The sequence below is a fragment of the Adiantum capillus-veneris genome, chromosome 18 (assembly GCF_014529385.1).
Source record: "Adiantum capillus-veneris isolate H3 chromosome 18, ASM1452938v2, whole genome shotgun sequence".
Classification (NCBI taxonomy): domain Eukaryota; kingdom Viridiplantae; phylum Streptophyta; class Polypodiopsida; order Polypodiales; family Pteridaceae; genus Adiantum; species Adiantum capillus-veneris.
Window position 1 is genome coordinate 1,180,558 of NC_140948.1, and position 22,542 is coordinate 1,203,099.

The window sequence follows — 22,542 nt, forward strand, 5'->3', positions numbered from 1 at the left end:
CTCAAAATTTATTTGAAGAGTGAGACATAAGAATATGGATCCTTTGACCCATTGTACTTTGTCTTGATACATGTGGACACTTGATATGGTCTCCTTTGTCTTGGTTTAGTCACCCATTTAATCGAATTGGGGTCTCTTGCAAGGACATCTCTCGCTCTCTCTTCTTGTCTCAGAGAAAATCCTGGTCAAATCCTCTCTGATGTATGCTCTTGCATTGGTTTTTTCTAATGTATTCATTGGCCATCCCAAACATGTAATACACACCCTATGGAATTTCTTTCTTTAGAACACATTCCACATTGACTATTGTTTTGCATTAGTCTAATTAAGCAAATAAAATGATAATAGTGGCCATACACTATGTGTAGAAACCACTCCATACATCAAAAGTTTTGTAGCACAGTGGCCATTGACAGGATGAAGATGCATCTAAGTTTGATGCTAAGACTAACACCAAATGGATGGCCATGTGACTTATGTATGCCCCTTGTACAAGGGAGGGATTTTTTTTTGTTGTGTTAAGTTTTAAACGTCTTGGCAATCCGAACCAGCCTAACACCCCAAGTAGCACACTAGCTTCACTGGGGGAATCCATCGAAAACCCTCTCTCAACGACCATACATGTGTGGGAGTATTACCAAGCCAAAAAGAAATTGTCTTTCGCTAGTTGATCAATGCTCTTGATGCACAACAAAACACCTCAAGAGCCTGCTTGCATCTATGCATCTAGAACTGTTGGGATTAAAGCCCAAGTGGCCTCTTATATGGATATGGCCGGCCGCCCGCCTAACTCACTTATTACTAACTCTTTGTATATACTCACTTATACTTTTGTGGATAATAAGGTTTTTGGGAGATAACCCTTCAAAACGATTCTCTGCGTACTGTGTATCTCTGTGTATCTCTGTGTGTGTGTGTGCGTGTGTGAGAGCCAACCCATGCTCCGCTCCGCGACTTCAATTGGTATTAGAGCTTGATTCAGTGCGGTTTTACGTAATCGCGCGCGCGCACTTTTCAGGCAGATTCTGGATCCGGAGATTGGAAATTCACACTCGGCGTTCCAGGAGCATTTCGAGCAGGTGACCTTGACCTGAGGTTTTACCCCCCTTTCGAAGCCGTTTATGCCCTCAGAATTTCGTTCTGAGCACTACAGCAGAAGATAGGTTTCAATCGCAAAGAAACCCGTCTTGTGTAGATTGGGAAGCAGGAGGTGGTCGGCATCAATATCGGCATCGACATACATCACTCATTGATCTTCAAAGCATCATCTATAGACTAGAGGCTAGTTTACAGGGGAAACTCTGTCGGATTTTTCCTAGGAGTAAACAGTTTGGCAGATATGGCATCTTCTCAAAGTGAGACTCTTTACAACATAAAGAAGCTGGATGGCACAAACTTTCCATTCTGGAAGAAGCAGATTTGGCAGTTTTTGGTGCAGAAAAAACAAGTGAAGCCACTAAAGCTCAAAGGGGAGAGACCAGAAGGTATGGCTGAAGATGAGTGGGAAGAGCTTGACGAGTTAGCTTGTTCCACAATCATGCTAACACTGGCAGAAAATATTTACTTCAACATAGCAAAAGAGACTACAACGTATGGCGTATGGCAAAAGCTATGTGGTATGTACGAGAAACAATGTGTTGCTTCTCAGATTTACTGGCTCAAGAAATTGGTCGATTTGAAGATGAAGGAAGGGACAGCCATGTCAAATCATCTCAATGAATTTCACACAATTTTCAGCCAGTTAACAGCACAGGAGATAGTCTTTCCAGATTCAGTGAAGGCTATGTTTCTCTTAATCACTTTGCCAGACAGTTGGGATACTTTTCGTACAGCGTTAAGTAATTATGTCGTGCCAGAAGGTCTTACAAGTGCCAATGTAGAAAGCAGCTTGCTCACAGAGGAAGTGAACAGGAAGAACATTGACAAAGGCAAAGGCAATAGTGCTTTGGTCATTCGAGGGAGACAACAGTTTAAAGAGAAGAAAGGTAAGAAGGCACAAGATCGAAGTAAGTCTTGTGACTCAAAGTCAAAGGATGACATAGAATTCTACCATTGTCGCAAGAAGGGTCACATGAAGCGAGATTGTACGAAGTGGAAACAAGAAAAAGGCAAAACAAAGAGTTTTGAGCTAGATGAAAAGAAGAGTTCAATGAAGATTGAAGAGGTGAATGTCACAAGATCTGGTTCAGACAGTGATTCTGGTATAGCAGCTGGTGACATCTTCCTCACAAGCAATCTTGATTCTGTTTTCTTGACTGCAGAGGATGGACATGCTATGAGTGATTGGATTATCCACTCAGGGGCATCTTTACATGTTTCTCCGCACAAAGAGTGGTTTACACCATATGTGGCTACTAAAGGTTATGTCAGACTTTGCAATGATCAGGTTTGTGACATACTTGGAGTGGGAGATGTGCAGTTGAAGTTTTAGAATGGCTCTTCTTTATGGCTCAAGAATGTCAGACATGTTCCAGCAATCCGAAAGAGCTTGATCAGTACAGGGAAGTTGGATGATGTCATAATAATCAATATCTAATTCTCCTAATGATTTTCTCATATTAAACTGATCATTGAATGTGGGGAAGGCCAGGGGAGAAAAAGCTAGAATATTGGTTAAGCTAGCAGACCGGCCACAGTAGGGATCCAAAGGAGGGAAAATAGGGATCAAAAGGGGGGGCCATCTGCAAAAGATCCATGTGTAACAATGGGCTAAAAATACCCTAAGGTTCATCCCATTAAGACTTCCAAAATGCTAAGGTTCCAAAATTCAAAGGTTGTGTCCAAAGGTCAACCCTAGGGAAAATTGGATGCTTTGTGTGTGCCCTAAAAGTCTTTGCACATCCCTACATGGGAGGGGGCGAGCCTGAAAGGTAGGGGATGAGAGAGAAAGCCACACACACACACACACACACAGGCTCCCTTTACACAAAGGGAATGAGGGACACATGTCAGCTCCCTAGGCCAGATGCCCACAAGGTGTGCCCAATTTCTATTGGATGACCCTTGAAGTGGACCAATGAGAATTAAGCTATAGTAAATCTAGTTTAATTAATTTAAAAACATTTAATAAAAGAAACCAATGAGAATTAAGTCTCCGAGAAAACTATTGGGCAGTCTCCCAAGGGGTCCAATGAGCATTCAGGAGCCCCATGGCTTGCCTAATTCCTATTGGCCAGGAGGCAAAGGGGTCCAATGAGAGTTTAGTTTAATTATTTAATTACCTAAAGCTCTCACAAAAGGGGAAAGGGTGACACATGTCAGAAGGCTATCACTTATGCTGCTTAAATGTAATTGGCTTGACTTGGGGAGGGCCAATGAGGCTGCAGCAAGAGCAATTAGCAAGAGGGCTTGCCCAAGAGAAAGAGGGGCTGATTTTTGCAAAGCATTATCACACACACACTCACACAAGCTCATGGTGAAAAAAGAGAAGACTATCTCTTCCCAAGCTTTAATGGAGAACTCATCACCTACTCCAAGCTGGTGAGATAGAAGCCTACATCAACACTCTCTTGGCATGTGGATGAAAATCCAACCAAGAGCCAAGCTTCAATGCATGCTCATCTCCTCTACCAAGCTAATTACTAAGCTAAGCTATGCTACATATGAGTGATTATGTGAGGAGATGTACATCTTTATCGTAAGATACTCCTTCTTCCTCTCAATCTACTCTCATACCCTGCTAGCTCTTACCATCTTCGAAGGTGTGTGAGGTCTTGGGTCTGAGAACGGGGATAATTCAAGTTGTTTTTGATTAAGTGTTTTGCTTAGTGCATGAAGCTTCCATCTTCATTGCACTAGCTAGTCTTGAAGGAGCACAAAGAATTGTATTGTACAATGTCTCTCTTGATGGGAGAAACCATAATACAAAGCCTTTTGGAGGGGGGACCGGCTCCATGCAAATCCGGTCCTCAACTGTTGTCAATAGCTTAATTTCTCTCTCTTTGGAAAGTATTGTTGATGCTATCTAACTAGGTGTTATGCTTTTTGTTGCTCTCTCCACCCAAGCACTCTTGTAATTCTCATTAGGAATCTATTCTAATGAAATGCCCACTATGTTCATGCTAATTTCCGCTACACATAAGTTATTAGGCCATTAAATGTTACATTGGTATCAGAGCTCAAGGTTTCTCTTTTCTTGCTCAAGAAGGGAGGTCCTCAAGTTAGCTACAAATGGTTGGTATTATTAATTGCCGGTGAGTAAGTAGAATAGGGATTTTTCAGCCTTGCAGTGCGCCTGCCTTCGTGCAGTTAACAAGGCATCACCGTCGAGAGCTATGGTCTTAATAGTGGAGTCCTACGGGGCTTTCCTACGGCTTAATCACTATGGAGCTATTAGAAGCTTGATAGGAGCCGGTGTTGTTTTGGTGTCGAAAGACCCTCTCTTCTATTCCTTGCAATTAATGGTATTCGAGCCGCGGGTACAGTAGCTTGAGTGCTTTTTCTAAAGGGGTAAAGAGGAGTAGCAACTAGGGCTTGCAGTGCCAAAGTACACTTAAAAAGTCTACACCTAAAAGTTGTTAGAATGGCTGGCAGTAGTAAAGAGAGTGAAATTAATGTTGATAACTTTGATTTTGCTCATGAGCAAGCTACTAATGATACTTCAATGCTTGTTAACTATCTTGTTTATAGGCTTCAACAAGCCATGGGCAATCCATCTCTCCAAAGTGAAGTGCAACGGTAGCTCCGTGCTCACGGGATTCTCCAAGCTAATCACCATGACGAGAGAACACCTAGGAAGCCTCCTTGTGAGACTACCAAAAGAGGTCTCTCTCCGATTCGGGAAGAAGAAGAGAATCCTTATGAAGGGCTCAAGAATTTACTTCTTGATGATGTATCTCCTTCCCAAAGGAGAACTCAAGAGCCTCCACTGAAGGAACGAGAAAGAAGCGAATCTCCCGCCACCTCGGTGGAGATGGCTCCATGAAGACGGCGGGCTAAACGCTCTCCATCACCACCAAAGCGGAGAAGACCATCATATTCTTCTCCCCATCACAATTCAAAGAGGGATGATAAAAAGCAAGAGAAGAAAAAGGCGAGAAAGAGGACACCCTCTTCTCCATCTTCTTCATCCTCTTCCTCTTATGAAAACTATGGTGAAGATGACAAAGATCAAGACAAGAAAAAGGCGAGAAAGAGGTCACCCTCTTCTCCACCTTCTTCAAATTCTTCACCCTCTGAAGAAAGTGATGATGCAACCTTTGAACCATCAAAAAGAAGAGGCCATAGGAAATCCTATGCCGCATGGAAGAGGTCGTCCAAGTTGAAGAAATTCAAAGAGGGAGGGAAGAGCATCTCTTTCCTTACCTATGATGGTACCTTTGGTGCTACGGACAAAGTCTTGGCCTTTATCCAGCAATTCGATGCGGCGTTTGGAGATGAGGGCTTCACGGAGTCCTCTAAGCTACGCCATGTAGCTATGCACTTTCAAAAGTCCGCCAGACAATGGTGGTCTAGCCTACGAGCCAATGGTGAAGCTCCACGAACATGGAAGGCTTTAAGAGCTTCCATTATGAAGCAATTTTTGGCCACCGATGCCAAAGACAAAGTACTCACCGAATGGCGAAGCTTAAAGCTCTCTCCCTATGAATCCATCCACAAATATGTAGACAAGTTTTGGGACCTACAACTCAAAGCCACTGTCTTCAAAAAGTTGGATTTTGGAGAGCAAAAGCAACAATTTTGTGCGGGCTTAACCGAAGAAATGGTGGAGTATGTCAACTCCCAAAGACCACGTACCATATCGGCGGTAATACACCACACTATGGTCGCCTCTCGAATCAATTTCCAAACGGGGGAAAAAAGAAATAATAAGCCCCCGGAAAACAAGGGTTCCAATGAGCCTAAGGGGAAGGACAATGTCCAAAAGTCTCCTAAGGGCAACTCCAACAAAGCTAAAGAGAAGGGAGTTTACAAAGGTAAGAATAAACTCTCTCCTAAAGATCTTGAGCGTTATCGTAAGGATAACCGGTGTTTCAAGTGCGGCGAACAAGGGCATGCATACCGCGCTTGTCCCCAAAAGAACAACTACCAAGATCCTCCTAGAGCTTCCTTGGTTGAAATCCAAGAGTAGGAGACTCACCAAACTCACCACAAAGGATCTCCTCTATGCCATGCTTGGGGAAAGGTAAGAGAACATGATGCTTTTATTCTCTTTGACCCTAGTTCTACTCACAATTTTATATCTATAGAGTTGGCCACCAAGCTAGGAATACAATCCTACGAGATGGGAGATGTCCTACCCGCAGACAGTTCCTTCAAGGGGCAAGAAGCTTCAGTCACTCCCTTAATTGGGAAATTGAGGCTTCATGTCCAAGGCTATGTGGACAAAGAGGACTTCTTTATCTCTCCTCTCAAGCATGAGGATGTAATCCTAGGGGCACCATGGTTTGACCGCCTGGCTGCCGATGTTAAATTTCCTGAAAGGAGAATCTCCTTTAAGCTCAGGGAAAAAGACATGTATATAGATGCTAAGGAAATGGGTAACACCATCCCCATTGTACATACAACAGCTTTCAACAAGTCAATAAAAAGCTCTATTTCCGTGTACATGATTTTTGTTAAAGATTCTCAAAATGAACCTAATGCTTTAACAAACGAAAATAAAAGCAACCAAAAGGAATTAGAGTTATCCAATTTTCGCAAGGGGTTTCAAGATGTTTTTATTGACGACATCCCTTGTGAGCTACCTCCTAAACGAGGTAATGATGACCATGCAATTGAACTTCTTCCAGGAAGTTCACCGCCTAATAAACCTCCTTATAGAGTTTCTCAAGCTCAACAAGAGGAGATTATGTGGCAAGTGCATGATTTAGTTGAGAAGGGCATGGTTAGGCCTAGCTCATCTCCATTTTGCTCACCTGTGCTATTAGTGCAAAAGAAAGACGGCACATATCGTATGTGTGTCGACTATAGAGCACTAAATAGGATCACTATCAAGAATAGGTTTCCCGTTCCACGGGTAGAAGACCTATTTGATAAGCTACAAGGATCGACCTACTTCAGTAGGGTTAACCTAAAGAGTGGCTATCATCAAATAAGGATAGTTGATCAAGACATTGTAAAGACCGCGTTTCGCACTACATTTGGTCTTTACGAATACATTGTCATGCCTTTTGGCTTGACCAATGCACCAGCCACATTCAACCGCTTGATGGAGAAGCTGTTCAGGCCTCATCGAACCTTCACTGGAGTGTTCTTTGATGATATTATCATCTACTCTAATTCATTGGAGGAACACAAGCAACACCTCCAGGTAATATTTCAAGTTTTAAGAGAGAATAAACTTTATGTTAATCAAAAGAAAAGTGAATTTTTCTTGCAAGAGATTCAGTATTTAGGTCACATTATCTCTCAAGATGGCATCCAAATGGATCCATCCAAGTTAGAGGTAATAAAAGGATGGCCTAAACCAAGGAATCTTCATGAATTAAGAAGCTTTATAGGTATGTGCGCATACTATAGACGCTTCATAGAAAAGTTCTCACAAATTGCGGGACCATTACATGACCTAACAAAGAAAAGAGTTAGGTATACATGATCTGCTAAGGAGAACAATGCTTTTGAAAAGATTAAAGAAAAGCTTATTTCTCAACCTGTGCTTACACTACCGGATCTCTCAAAACCATTTGAGGTCCAATGTGATGCTTGTGGTGATTGCCTTGGAGCTGTTTTGCTCCAAGAAGGTCATGCCATAGGCTATGAGAGACGAAGGCTCGACCCTGTTGAGCAAGCTCTAGGCATATACGAAAAGGAACTCCTTGCAGTTCTACATGCCTTAGACTCATGGAAGCACTATTTATTGGGGACTCCTTTCATTCTGCGAACGGATCACCAAAGTCTTAAGTACTTCATGACGCAGACCAAGCTCTCCGACAAACAAATGAGGTGGGCAAATTTCCTTTCGCAATTTCATTTTCATATTGCTCACATTGCTGGCAAGCATAATCAAGTAGCCGATGCACTCTCAAGACGGCCGAGAGTGAATGCGGTTTCCATAGCAACTCACAATGATCTATCTTCAATGATAGATGAGTATGCTACTAATCCCGATTTTAGAGATGTGATTTCAGCCCTTGCATTAGGGAAGAAAGAGGAAGCATTTACTTTACAAGATGGTTATCTTCTCTATGGCAATAGACTATGCGTTACTAACTCACTCCGTGAGAAAGTAATGTATGAATCTCATGCTCCTGATTATGTGGGGCATAGAGGGATTCAGTCTGCGCTAAAGGGAATTGAAACATATTTCTATTGGCCTACCATGAAGGTGAACATACAAGAGTATGTTTCTAAATGTGTGGTATGCCAAAAGACAAAATTTGATAGAGGGAAGCAACCTGGATTGCTTCAACCCTTGCCAATCCCTAATTCACCATGGGAGAGCATATCCATGGATTTTATCTTTGGATTGCCTAAGTCTATCCATGGGAATACGGGAATATGGAAAATAGTAGACAGGTTTAGTAAACAAGCTCATTTTATACCTGTCAAAAAGACTATCAAAGCCCATCAAATGGCAACCCTCTTCATTTCACAAATTTTCAAGTACCATGGCTTGCCAATGTCTATAGTGTCGGATAGAGATCCTAGAATGACCAGTAATTTCTGGAAGGATCTCTTTGAGAATTTAGGGACAAGGCTAAACCTCTCTTCAGCCTATCATCCAAAAACGGATGGCCAAAGTAAAATAGCTAACCTAACAATTTTCGATCTACTAAAATCCTATGTAACGAAAGTAGATTAAAGATCCCAATGGGATAAGTAATTACCCTTAGTGGAGTATGCTTACAATAACACTGTACATACTTCCACGGGAAAAGCACCTTTTTGAGGTAATTGAGGGAAGATCAAAAAGTCCCTTGCTACTTAAGGTACATGGGAAGATCTTCGTTGCAGATGAGTATAGCCGAGACCTACAAGAATCTTTTCAAAAGATTAAGGATGCTATCTCTATCTCACAGCAAAGGCAAAAGGCTGCTGCTGACAAGCACAGAAGAGCCCAAGCCTTTAAAGAAAATGATTGGGTCTTATTAAAATTTCGTAAGGCTTGACTAAGGCACACGATGGGCAAGAATCCTACGGGACACCAAAAGTACTATGCTAAACTACCAAAAAAGTACTATGGTCCTTTCCAGATTCTTAGGCCAATCAATGAAATGGCTTATCAACTCAAGTTGCCCAAAAACTGGCTCATACACAATGCTTTCCATGTGAGCCTATTAAAGCCTTACAAAGGAGAGCCACCTCAAGAACCAATTACTAAAGACCCACCGGAGATCGAGGACCAAGAAGAGGTGTTGCAACCCGAGTCCATTCTCCGACATGAAGACAAGGTATTAAGAGGCGGTAAGATTATCCGACGGTATCTTATTAAGTTTAAAAACTATCCTTTTGAAGATGCTAGATGGATGCAAGGCATATATTTAAAGGATAGCCTAAACCTTGTCAATGCTTAGCAAAAAGGTACTATGGTCCCTTCCAGGTTCTTAGGCCAATCAATGACATGGCCTATCAACTTAAGTTGCCCAATCATTGGCTCATACAAAATGCTTTTCATGTGAGCCTATTAAAGCCTTACAAAGGAGAGCCACCTCAAGAACCAACTATTGAAGACCCACCGGAGATCGAGGACCAAGAGGAGGTGCTGCAGCCCGAGTCCATTCTCCGACATAAAGACAATGTATTAAGAGGTGGTAAGACTATCCGACGATATCTTATTAAATTTAAGAATTATCCTTTTGAAGATGCTAGATGGATGCAAGGCATACACTTAAAGGATAACCTAAACCTTGTCAATGCTTACAATGCTTCCCAAGAGTAAGCAAATGTACAAAATGTTAAAAATGAACAAAATTTTTGTCTTATAAGACTCTTTTTCTTTATTTGTGCACAAAAATGAAGTAGTATGCATGCTTAGATCAAGTTTGTGGAGACGACGTCTCCCAAACACCAAGTAGAGCTTGTCACTCTACTATGGAAGACTGATAGGACTGATCTGCAGACATGCTTGCGTCAGCCTCAGGCTCTCAACTGCCAAATGGACTAGTCATCCATTATGGAATGATGTCGTAGGGTAACATAGGGATCCTCTACCCGCTAAGAAAAGGACTCATGAACATGCTTTATCTTCTCTACACCATAGTCGAGGACGACTATGATTTCAAGAGAGAGGTAATGTCATAATAATCAATATCTAATTCTCCTAAATGATTTTCTCATATTAAACTGATCATTTAATGTGGGGAAGGCCAGGGGAGAAAAAGCTAGAATATTGGTTAAGCTAGCAGACCGGCCACAGTAGGGATCCAAAGGAGGGAAAATAGGGATCCAAAGGGGGGGCCATCTGCAAAAGAGCCATGTGTAACAATGGGCTAAAAAGACCCTAAGGTTCAGCCCATTAAGACTTCCAAAATGCTAAGGTTCCAAAATTCAAAGGCTGTGTCCAAAGGTCAACCCTAGGGAAAATTGGATGCTTTGTGTGTGCCCTAAAAGTCTTCGCACATCCCTACATGGGAGGGGGCGAGCCCTAAAGGTATGGGATGAGAGAGAAAGCCACACACACACACACACAGGCTCCCTTTACACAAAGGGAATGAGGGACACATGTCAGCTCCCTAGGCCAGATGCCCACAAGGTGTGCCCAATTTCTATTGGATGACCCTTGAAGTGGACCAATGAGAATTAAGCTAGAGTAAATCTAGTTTAATTAATTTAAAAACATTTAATAAAAGAAACCAATGAGAATTAAGTCTCCTAGAAGACTATTGGGCAGTCTCCCAAGGGGTCCAATGAGCATTCAGGAGCCCCATGGCTTGCCTGATTCCTATTGGCCAGGAGGCAAAGGGGTCCAATGAGAGTTTAGTTTAATTATTTAATTACCTAAAGCTCTCACAAAAGGGGAAAGGGTGACACATGTCAGAAGGCTATCACTTATGCTGCTTAATTGTAATTGGCTTGACTTGGGGAGGGCCAATGAGGCTGTAGTAAGAGCAATTAGCAAGAGGGCTCGCCCAAGAGAGAGAGGGGGCTGATTTTTGCAAAGCATTATCACACACACACTCACACAAGCTCATGGTGAAAAAAGAGAAGACTATCTCTTCCCAAGCTTTAATGGAGAACTCATCACCTACTCCAAGCTGGTGAGATAGAAGCCTACATCAACACTCTCTTGGCATGTGGATGCAAATCCAACCAAGAGCCAAGCTTCAATGCATGCTCATCTCCTCTACCAAGCTAATTACTAAGCTAAGCTATGCTACATATGAGTGATTATGTGAGGAGATGTACATCTTTCTCGTAAGATACTCCTTCTTCCTCTCAATCTACTCTCATACCCTGCTAGCTCTCACCATCTTTGAAGGTGTGTGAGGTCTTGGGTCTGAGAACGGGGATAATTCAAGCTGTGTTTGATTAAGTGTTTTGCTTAGTGCATGAAGCTTCCATCTTCATTGCACTAGCTAGTCTTTAAGGAACACAAAGAATTGTATAGTACAATGTCTCTCTTGATGGGAGAAACCATAATACAAAGCCTTTTGGAGGGGGGACCAGCTCCATGCAAATCCGGTCCTCAACTGTTGTCAATAGCTTAATTTCTCTCTCTTTTGAAAGTATTGTTGATACTATCTAACTAGGTGTTATGATTTTTGTTGCTCTCTCCACCCAAGCACTCTTGTAATTCTCATTAGGAATCTATTCTAATGAAATGCCCACTATGTTCATGCTAATTTCCGCTACACATAAGTTATTAGGCCATTAAATGTTACAGAGGATGAGGGTTATGTGACAGTTTTTGGGAACAACGCTTGGAAGATCTCCAAAGGTTCAATGACTGTAGCACATGGAAACAAGTCAGGAACTCTGTACACTTTACATGTTTCAGAGGTTAAAAACCACGTAATTAATGTGATTGAGCAACCAAGTGTGTCACTGTGGCATCGTAGGTTGGGACATATGTCAAAAAGAGGAATGGAAATACTTTCTCATTATGGTTATTTTCCTGGCTTTTCATTTCAAGATTTCAAGTTTTGTGAGCATTGTGTTTATGGTAAGCAAACACAGGAACCGCACAGATCAAAGAGGAATTGTAGGGATGAACGGTTAGCTCTTGTGCACAGTGATCTATGCGGACCAATGCCTAGTTTGTCACTAGGGGGAGCAGCGTACTTTTGTACATTCATAGATGACTATTCTCGCAAAGTATGGGTTTACTTCTTGAAGCACAAGGATGAGGTGCTCAAGGTCTTTAAGACATTCTTGCAGCTTGTGGAGAATCAGAGTGGTCAGAAGCTGAAGTGCTTGAGAACTGACAATGGTGGAGAGTACGTTTCCAAAGCTTTTCAAGACTTTTGTGAATCAAAAGGGATTAAGTAGGAACTTATTGCACCATATAATCCTTCATAGAATGGGGTTGCAGAACGTATGAATAGGACCATACAAGAGAAGGTCAGAAGCATGTTGTCAAATGCTGAGTTGCCTGATGGCTTTTGGGCGGAAGCAGTGGCTACAGCAGTCCATTTGATCAACAGGTCTCCTAGTAGGGTTCTGGATAAGAGTGCAGTGGCCGAGATGCTATGGACAGGCAAGGCACCTTCATATAAGCATCTCATAGTCTTTGATTGTGAAGCTTATAGCCATATTCCTAAGGAGTTTCGGAATAAGTTAGAACCAAAGAGCAAGAAGTGTATATTTCTTGGCTACGGATAATCGGGCGAGATGGGTTACCGGCTTTGGGATCCTGAGTCTAGAAAAATTATTCGTAGCAATGATGTGCATTTCAATGAAGCCAAGTTTCACGCTAAGCCAAAGAAGACAGAGGAGATCAGAAGAGTTTTCTTCAGGGAAGATGGACCTAGTGCTAGCACATCAAGACAGCATGGTCAGGCTCAGGAACAGCCTATAGTGGCTAGAGAGGTAGAATCAATTGTGGTGAGACGTTCTGAGCGTGTCTCCAAACCACCTGATCGTTATGTGCCATCTCTAAATTATGTCATGCTCACAGATTGCGGAGAACCATCTTGTTACAAGGAAGCATTACAAGTGGTTGACTCGAAACAATGGCAGTTGGCCATGCAGTCAGAGATGACAGCTCTACATAAAAACCAAACATGGAAGCTAGTTAAATTACCACAGGGCAAAAAGGCTCTACCTTGTAAATGGGTTTACAGGTATAAGATCACCGCTCATGAAAGTCAAACAAAGTACAAAGCAAGGCTTGTTGCCAAGGGCATTAGGAAAGAACAAGGCATTGACTTTGATGAAGTCTTCTCTCCAGTGGTCAAGATGACTACATTGAGATGTTTTCTTGCATTGGTTGCCATATTGGATTTGGTGTTGCACCAAATGGATGTCAAGACAGCGTTCTTGCATGGTGATTTAGATGTGGAAATTTACATGCAGTAGCCAGAAGGGTTTGTTGAGAAAGGCAAGTAAGATTTGGTATGCCAGCTGTTAAAGAGTCTTTATGGCTTAAAATAATCACCGAGGGCATGGTACCATAAGTTCCACCAGTTTATGCTTTCTCAAGGCTACAAACGTAGTGAGTTCGATCACTGTCTATATACAAAGAAGGCTAAGGATGGCAGTTGGCTGATCCTTATTTTGTATGTGGATGACATGTTGATTGCTGGCAAACACTTGGAAGAAATTTCAGCTTTGAAGTCAAAGATGGCAAAATCGTTTGACATGAAAGACATGGGTGAGGCAAGTCATATACTTGGTATGCGCATTGAGAGAGACAGATCAAAGAAGTTGATTTGGTTATCTCAAACAGAGTATATTGACAAGGTTTTGCAACGTTTCAATATGGAGAAGGGAAAGGCATTGAGTGTTCCATTGCCACCATATGTGAAACTTAGCAAACAAGACTGTCCTGTGTCTGAGGAAGAAAAGGCTGAAATGGATAAGATTCCATATGCATCTGCAGTGGGTAGTTTGATGTATGCAATGATTGCTACACGTTCGGATATTGCATTAGCAGTGGAAGTGGTTAGCAGATATATGTCAAATCCCGGCAAGAAACATTGGGAGGCAGTGAAAGGTATCATGAGATACTTAAAACATACAAAGAGTATGCGCATATGCTATGGCAGTCAGGATTTGAGTGTCAGAGGATACACTGACTAAGATTATGCAGGAGACTTAGATAAGAGGAGATCTACATCAAGCTATGTCTTTACATTGGCTGGAGGTGCCATATCATGGCGATCTCGATTACAAGATTGTGTTACGCAGTCTACTACTGAAGCTGAGTATGTTGCAGCAAATGAGGCATGCAAAGAAGCTATTTGGCTTGGTATATTGGTAGCAGACTTGGGAATCAAAGCAGATATGCCAAAGTTATATTGTGATAGTCAAAGTGCTATACAATTGGCAAAGAATCCAGTGTTCCATTCGAAGACTAAGCATATTGATGTGAAATATCACTTCATTAGGGAAGTACTTGAAGACAAGCAGATACAACTGCTGAAGATCCACACCAAGGACAATCCTGCTGATCTACTCACAAAGGGACTTCCAGGAGAGGGCTTTGTGCATTGTCGTGAGTTATTGGGCATCGGATAGATGGCAGCCATGTAAATCTTTATACATTTTTGTTCATAGATTTACAGTTACTTAAAGTGCCACATTGGACTTTAAGTGGGAGGTTGTTGGGATTAAAGCCCAAGTGGCCTCTTATACGGATATGGCCGCCCGTTTGGGAGATAACCCTTCAAAACGATTCTCTGCGTACTGTGTATCTCTGTGTATCTGTGTGTGTGTGTGTGTGTGTGTGTGTGTGAGAGTCGACCCACACTCCGCTTCGCGACTTCAAGAACAAGCCAAGAGTCATCAACATATGGCCCTCCAAGAACCTTTACATGAGGTAGAAGAACAACCTTCAGAAGGATATGGGTGTCTCAAACTAAAACGTATACTATGAGAATACATGCTGCCTTGGCAACAACGAAAGCTGTCTCCAAAATAGTTCTGAACTCGAAACCAATCATGGACAACAATGAGAGGTACACTCTCCTCAGGCCAAGGAAGCATACCAATATAAGTTAGTTTGCTTCCTCAACAAGAACATCTGATGCCAAGTCAAAACCATGACGCCATCAATGAAAATGTGCTCTGACTGTGCAAATGGCAAGGGGGCTGATTGTAATGGCCTTGGCCGTCATCTCAAGATTCTTAAACATGACTTGGTCAAGAATTTTCACATCAATAATCTTTCCCACCTCTGATAGAAGGTAATCCTTGAAGAGATCACGCACCTCACTTTTGCTAGTTCGAGTTCCGATGATCTTATAGATTGTAGAGGTGGCTTGAAGGCGTTCCACCTCTTCTATGAGGATTGCTTGCTTTGCTGGTGAAAGAGAAAATTGAATGTGCAGCTTTGCGGGGTCGGGCGAGTGAGCTTCATCAGAGTCCCTCTAAGTGGAGTAGGAGCCACCATTTGTGTCTTCTACATCCAACAAAAGGCGAAGATGAAGTTGAGGTCAATCCTGGGAGGGGGGGGGGGGGGGGACCCACAAACGAAGATTGATTAGAAGCAGGAGAGAGAGAGAGAGAGAGAGAGAGAGAGAGAGAGAGAGAGTAGTGTACGGAGCAAGGGAAGGGGAAGGTAGTGCATGAGAGAGAGAGAGAGAGGAGGGGGATAGCGATGTTTTCCGGTGCTTCCCTTTTGGATAAAATCTTGCAATTAAGAGAGAGGCCATCGCTTTGCATCTGTTGAAAATAGACTGGATCTTTCTAGCCCTGCCCTTGTGGGGCAAATCCTACAATCATTGCGTTCTAAGAATCCACATTGTAGACAGGAAGATTTTTCAGAAGTTCTGGTGTTCTTTGAAGTGCACCACATTTACCAAACATATCGACCACGACATTTGCCAAGTATGACATCTTTTTCAACAATGCTTGACTAACAATATCAGCATGAATTTTTATGCCCATATCAGCATCTTGTGTAAAGCCACATGCCTTCAAAATGCACTTGATTGCGTCTGGAGATAGGCCCTCCCTTTGCATCTCCTCAAAACAGCCCAGAGTTTCCTCGCACTACCCCTTTTGGGCACATCTTGCAATCAGAAACAACATCCCACACAAGAATCTCCTGAAAGACTTGTTGCGCCACGACGGGTGCATCGCACTTGACATACATACTGACAAACATGTTCCCCAAGTATGTGTTCATGTCAAGTAACCCACTATCATGAATATCTACATGAATCCTATTGCCTTGGTACAAATACTTCTTCTTAGCATAGTCTTTAAGTGAGCTCACAAAAGAGATACTTGTTTCCTAGACCTACCCCTATTGGGCATATCCTACAATCAAAGACAACATCCCGCATAGGAATCTTGTTAAAGACTTCTTGCACCATGACATGTGCACCGCACTTGACATACATACTGACCAGCATGTTCCCCAAGAACGTTTTCATTTCAAGTAACCCACTATCGCAAATATCAGCACGAATCCTACTTCCTTGGTACAAATCCTTCTTCTCAACATAGTCTTAAGTAAGCTCACAAAAGAAATACTTGTTTCTTGGCCCTACCCCTATTGGGAATATCCTGCAATCGGAGACGACATCCCGCATAGGAATCTCCTTAATGACTTCTTGCACCATGATAGGTCCACATACCAACATGTTCCCCAAGTAAGTGTTCTTTTTAATTAATCCACTATTGCGAATAGTACCATGAATTTACTGCCTTGGTACAAATCCTTCTACTCACAAAACAAATACTCATTTCTTGGCCCTGCCCTTGTTGGGCATATCCTGCAATCAAAGACAACATCCCGCATGGGAATCTCGTCAATGACTTTTTGTGCCATGACAAGTGCACTGCACTTGGCATACATCCTAACCAACATGTTCCCCAAGTATGTGCTCTTTTCAAGTAATCCACTATCGCGAATATCAGCCTGAATTTTACTCCCTTGGTACAAATCTATCTTCTCAGCACAGTCTTTAAGTGATCTCACAAAAGAAATACTTGTTTCTTGGCCCTGCCCCTATTGGGCATATCCTGTAATCAGAAAACATCCCGCACAAGACTTGTTGCGCCATAACAGGTGCACTGCACATACTTACCAACATGTTTCCCAAGAATTCGTTCTTTTCAAGTAACTTGCAATCATTGCAATCCAAGAGACGCCACTCTAAACAGTAAGCTCTCACATATTTTTTTGACACCCCCTCACTAAGAGTATCAGCATGAATTTTATGCCCATATCAGCATCTGCGTAGACCCACATGCCTTCAAAATGCACGCGCATTTGATGGGTGGATGCATGAATAGGTGGACCAAAAACCTTGTCCCGGACATAGGTTTTATAACCGGTACATAAAACCATCTATATTAGTTCAATTCGATATATTCTTTTGAACAGCTTTTTAATTAAATATAGAATTTCCATAGCTTTTTGTTAAATATAGAAGACGGCTCTGTACCTCTTAACTATGCACGCCAGGCAGCTCTTTACACCATTACTATTTCCACGTCTCTTTTTCAAATATAGAAGATGGCTCTGATGCTCTTAACTATGCACGTCAGCCAGCTCTTTGTCTTCCCGCTCTCTCGTTTTCCTGTCTCTCTCTAACTCTCTGTGTAGGAGCACAGATTGCTGTTTTACTTTGTAGGCCTATCACACATCTATTGCTGTCATTTACTGCTCTTGCTCTCTGTAGGCCTATCACCTCGCTCAATCTCTCCCTCTCTAGCATGGAGCAAGAATCTCACACTGTATGTGACTGCTCTCAGCCTCACTGTGAACTGTGTGATAGGTATGCTATTGATGCGGTCAAGGAATATCATGCTAGGAGAAAGAGGGAGCAGCGTGCTAAGAACAAGCTTGAGAAGGTAGCACGTGAGGAAGATAATGATCAAAATGGTGCTGGTGATGCAAAGCATCAAAGACTTTGCAATGACCTTGTTATGCTCTTCAATCGGCGTACAAAGGCCCTCGATGTTGCATCATGCTCAGATATTTTGTGCAAGTTTGTCAATCATCCTTCTCTTGGAGACCTTGAAATGCCCTGGGCACAAAAAACCTTCGTTGAAGCCATACGCAACACAATAGATGCAATCAAATTACCCAAAAGCGGACAGGAGCTCTTTCTTAAAAGGTTCATCACCACAATGCTTATGAATGTTGAGTGTACATCTACCTCAAAAGTGAATGTTTCAGCTACATCTAAGTTGCTAAATTTGCACAAGAGGAACTTCATAGATGCGAAGATTCGGTTGAGGGCAGTAGGTGATGGCAATTTGCCAATCTCTTTGTGTGCTCGACAGCCCATGGATCGTGGTTTCATAACACCTGATGAGAAAGAGTTGATCTTCTCTTTTTGGATGTCTAACACTCGTGTTTCACCCAATAAGAAGGATGTGTGCAGAAAGCGTATTGGAAGAAATTCATATGTCAAACATCCGGTGCATCTTCTTGAACAATCTCAGGTAATAACTTGCTTCAATATATCCATTTTTGTTTTCTAATATTTGCATTCATGACCTATATTCACTATAATTGGGTTGATAAGAGTAGATATGAAATCGGATATGAAGGAAGTTATAAATGGTAATAAGGGGAATCTGTAGTTGGTCCTAGACTAAGAGTAGATAAATATTGGATGTGAAGGAGAATATAAATGGAAACATAGTTTTTATCATACGTGTATGTTTGCTGAAACATACATTTGCAGACGCATACTTTCACACGCGTATCATATGTATAAACTGGTTAGGTAAAAAACTAGTTTACATAACCAGTAAAAATCTTTTAACACTTATTTCTCACTGGTATACATCGTGGTTAAGTGTTCACATGTCCTGGTCAAGTGTTCACATGTACTGTTTGTCATGTCAGATAGGTAAAAAACATATCTGTTTGAAAGTAAAATATTGGTTTACATATCCAGTAATTTTTTTTTAACACTTATTTGTCACTGGTATACATTGTGATGAAGTGCTCACATGTACTGGTTAGGTAAATAACATACCGGTTTTAAATTAAAAAACTGGTTTACATCAGCAGTCAGAACATTTGAACTGGTTGACACTTATATACCACTGGTACGTACCAAGGACATGTGTTCATTTTTTTTAACACTTATTTCTCACTAGTATACATCGTGGTTAAGTGCTCACATGTACTGCTTAGGTAAATAACATAGCGGTTTTAAATGAAAAGAGTGGTTTACATCAGCAGTAAGAACATTTGAACTGGTTGACACTTATATACCACTGGTACGTACCAAGGACATGTGTTCATTTTTTTAAACACTTATTTCTCACTGGTATACATCGTGGTTAAGTGCTCACATGTACTGCTTAGGTAAATAACATAGCGGTTTTAAATGAAAAGACTGGTTGACATGAGCACTCAAAACATTTGAACTGGTTGACACTTATATACCACTGGTACGTACCAAGGACATGTGTTCATTTTTTTTAACACTTATTTCTCACTGGTATACATCGTGGTTAAGTGCTCACATGTACTGCTTAGGTAAATAACATAGCGGTTTTAAATGAAAAGACTAGTTGACATGAGCACTCAAAACATTTGAACTGGTTGACACTTATATACCACTGGTACGTACCAAGGACATGTGTTCATTTTTTTTAACACTTATTTCTCACTGGTATACATCATGGTTAAGTGCTCACATGTACTGGTTAGGTAAATAACATACCGGTTTTAAATGAAAAGACTGGTTTACATCAGCAGTAAGAACATTTGAACTGGTTGACACTTATATACCACTGGCACGTACCAAGGGCACGTGTTCATTTTTTTAAACACTTATTTCTCACTGGTATACATCATGGTTAAGTGCTCACATGTATTGGTTAGGTAAATAACATACCGGTTTTAAATGAAAAGACTGGTTTACATCAGCAGTAAGAACATTTGAATTGGTTGACACTTATATACCACTGGTACATACCAAGGACATGTGTTCATATTTAGTGGTTTGCCTAACCAATTAAGTGAAAAAACATACTGGTTTGAAATAAAAATACTGGTTTATAGTAATGTAATAGTTTTCTTCAAAGATAATAAAAACCTGTAGTTTTCTTCAATGTTCTTTAACCATATATGTCTTTCAATTTAGGTGGAGCTCTTTCTCAACTTCAAAGAACAATACCCTGAAATTGTAATAAGGCAGCGGGCGTTTGAGTACATGAAGCCATATTTTGTGCGGAAATTGAGAGACCGATATACTTGCTGCTGCATTTCACATGTTCAAATGTCCTTCCTAAAGGATGCCATAAATCACATGCGAAGTTCTGTATTCGGTCTGCATGGAAAAGCTTTCCAATGTCAATGCAACATATACAAATACAATGGTGGATTCAAGGCACCAAAAACCCTATCAAGAGCGTAACAGCCTTATTGGACTCTATATTGTGTCCAAAATCAGATACGTCCACCTTCCATGCCCTTGCCTGCTTGAGTGGTCAATGTAAAAGGTGTGGCCTGGATAAGTTAGACTTTTGTGTTGCAGAGGCTGCATTTATTGCTAAAAAGATTGTGGTGAAGATTTTTGAGGACCTAGAAGTAGGAACTGCGCGTGACGGTCCTAAGAAGAAAAGGAAAGTCTTGTCGCATAAGGAAATATCATGCCAGGATCTCTCAGTCATGTTCAAAGACCATCTTAAGAAATACATAATGCATAATTTTGTGTATAGATGGCAAGCAGAACAATATAAGGAATGTATACAAAGCTTTCCAGAAGATGTTGTTGTGTCAGTTGTTGACTTTGCTGAAAATTATAGTTTCAAAGAACAAAATGAGATTCGGTCCATGCACTGGTATTCAAATCAAGTAACTATTTTTGTGCACATAACATATTTCCGAATTGCAGGTAACGACATCACCCTAGATCAGTATTATTTCTTTTGTATTAAGCCTTCAATAATTTTTGATTTTTATATTATGCAGGTGACATCCACAAGACAATTCACTTCTTCATTTCAGATGACAAGCAACATGACACACATTTTGTTCAAAACTATTTTCTGAAACATGCGGAATGGCTAAAGCAATTTGGTCTAAACATAAGGCGTCATTGGGTATGGTCTAATGGAGCAGCTTCACAATTCAAAGCAAGAAGACCATTCTATTTCCTTGCTAGGTATACCATGTTCTAACAAACATTATCTGAAGGTGGTTTTAATATAGAGACCTATAATATTGGCATTAAAGTTGTAATAAAATGCTTGTCTAACATCAGTAATACTATAATACGTGTTTATTTTGGTAATTTTATCGTGCCAAGAGTATATAAATCTTCTTCTATCCATTGATTAAAATGCAGATACAATGTTTTTACGGGATGGAAAATGTCTTGGAACTTTTTTGGATCCGGTCATGGTAAGGGAGAACATGACAGTGCAGGTGCAGTGATAAAAAGGTCTTTAACTCAATACCAGTTGCAGCCAAACTACCCAAAGATAGACTGTGCTGCAGATGTTGTGGCATTATTGAGACGGACCTTGTCAAATGGTGCTACAACCACCTATGCATCCGAGGCTCGTTATGTAAGCAAGATTTTTTGGGTGATTGAATTGGGGGATGTCAAAAGGGGAAAAATTTGGGATGTGAAGGCTGTAAAAAATACCCGCTCAATGCACTCTGTTTCTACATATTCAGAGCATGATACAACTGCTTTGAGAACACGTTCATTGTCTTGTTCCTGTAGTGCATGTAAACAGGAAAAGTGGAGGAGATGTATGAGCAAGTCAGACGTTCCTTTCTGGACATACCTTATTTTGGAGCCTACAAAAGAAGGGGAAGACGATGACGACAAAATAAATGAGGATGCAGCGTATCAAGGACACTATGACACCCTCGGTCAAGCTCTTATTGTTGGTGATAATTTTGTTGTTCCCACAACAAATGACAATGAAGAAAAAGTGGATTTCTATATAGTGAAATGCACTGCAGCTATTCAGGAGTTTCATTCAAACGCTAAAGATGATTGGGGCAATATCATTGGGCGAGGATCCTATGCTATCAAAGGGTTTTACTATCGTATGATAAATGAGCATATCTACGAGATTTTGGACAAAAAGCCAGAGGTGTTCATATATTCACATCTTGTTCCGGCAATCAAAATCCCCATGATACCCCATCCCAACAACTCAAAACTATATACAATATCACTTGATGTCAGTGAGTCTATCTATAATAGTATGCCTTTTGAGCTGTAACAATCTTAAGAAATGCATAATGCATAATTTTGTGTATATCTGCCTTTAACTGTAAACTGAACTGTCTCCCTCTCCCTCTCTCTCTCTCTCTCTCTCTCTCTCTCTCTCTCTCTCTCTCTCTCTCTCTCTCTCTCTCTCTCTCTCTCTCTCTCTCTCTCTTTTGTCACTTCTCAGTATCATTTCGGTATCATACCAGTCACTTCTCAGTATCATACCGGTATGATACTGGTATCATACCAATCATTTCCCAGTATCATACCAGTCATTTCCCAGTATCATACCAATAGCATACATTCCCTCTCTCTCTCTCTCTCTCTCTCTCTCTCTCTCTCTCTC